The sequence below is a fragment of the Micromys minutus genome, assembly GCF_963924665.1.
Source record: "Micromys minutus genome assembly, chromosome: 12".
Taxonomy (NCBI): Eukaryota; Metazoa; Chordata; class Mammalia; order Rodentia; family Muridae; genus Micromys; species Micromys minutus.
The window spans coordinates 617,245-618,910 of record NC_137981.1 but is presented as its reverse complement, the minus strand read 5'-3'; positions in this window follow the sequence as shown (position 1 = coordinate 618,910).

The following is a 1,666-nucleotide window of genomic DNA, read 5'->3' as shown; positions in this document are numbered from 1 at the left end:
AGACTGACACTAATAGTACTAGGAGAAAACAAATCTTCTGCTAAGTGTTCTGCTGTGGGAATGTAGCAATATCACAACTCCTAATGCCATCCTGCTACACGCACAGATCCAGAGCTGGTATGAAAACACTTGTAACAGAGGGCTTATAAACTGCCAGCTCTTTATAGTGGTCTCTAGCCCCTGCAGCCCAGCAGGCAGAGGCAGGGAGATTACCGTGAGTTTAGGTCAATCTGATCTATATAGTAAGTTCCAGACCAGTTCATAGTGAAACCCTGTCTGAAAATGAAATTTAAGAGAGCCAGAGAGATTGTTCTGTGGGTAAAGGTGCTGGAAGCCAAGCCTGACAGCCCGAGTTCAATCCCTAGGACACACTTGGTAGAAGAAAAGAGCCAAGTCCCACAGGTTGTCTTCTAACATTCACAAACAAGCTTTGGCACATTTGTACTTGTATACACATACCCTCCCCTCTTTCCAGTCTCATTCTCTTCCTCCCTCCCTCCCTCCCTCCCTCCCCCCCCCCTAAACATTTTTTTAAATATGGAAATACAAATGGAGATGAATTAAGTAACTTCCCATGATCAGTGATGGCACAAATGCTTAGAGAGGCAGGTGACCACCTACAGACAGTGAAGCCCGGGTTACCTCATTATTTATTTATGTAAATGGGGGAGTGAGGTCATCAGTTAGTTAGCTTGTACCACTTGTGGATGTCGGAGCACAACCTTCAGGAGTCTGCTCTCCTTCCACCACAGACACAGGGATCAAACTCAGGCCATGAGACTTGTGCAGCAAGCACCTTTACCTAGTTGAACATTCCACGAGCCCTGACTAAAACTTCTTAACCTATCACCATCCCCCCCCATGTGTAGCTACCACCAACAGCTGTGAGGGACAGCCAGGGGGTGCGGTCCACACAATCCCAGCATGACAAGCTAGGTGACCCTTGGTCACAGGGAAACGCATCTTCCTACAGAGAAAACTGGATATTACCTTGGGGACCACGAGGAGCTGTGAGGTCCCTTAGTATGCTCCTGCTCGTGCAAGCACACACCCTCACACATAAAGACATCGAGTGTGCATATATATATACACACAGAAATTGGCACACAAAGGGAGAATGGATGAGGTCCCAGAGAGGAAAACACTGGGGTCATGAAGGTTTGGAAGTTCTGTCAGAGGCTTGTGACTTCTTTCCCAATGTTGTACAAATGAATAGTGTTCACATCACCTTTGTGACCTGAGACCTTGCTCAAATTCCAGGTAGTTTGTTTATTTATTGCACAACTTGGGCACTGGGTGTTACTTGGCTCTTCACTTACACCATAAAGAATTCACCCTAAAGGCAGGGTACAAAGGATGACACAGACAAGGTCACATTCAGACCAGAAGCAGGGGGAGAGGGCTGCTCCTTTTCCATAAGAATCACTGTGGTGTGCAGGCAGAACAGGTTCGGAATTTCACGGGAAACACCTCCTGAACACAGGGCACACCCCTCAGAGGGATCCTTAGCTCTAAGGCTGGAAGCTGAATCATGCCAAAGTTGCCCAGCACCGGATACAGTACGCCTCATTTGCCCTAGGACACTGGCTGGCAAGAGCGGGCCTCATGCAATGCTCTGGCAGGTCCTGTAAATACCAGCCCCTTGGGGAGGAGAAAGGGGTGTGGC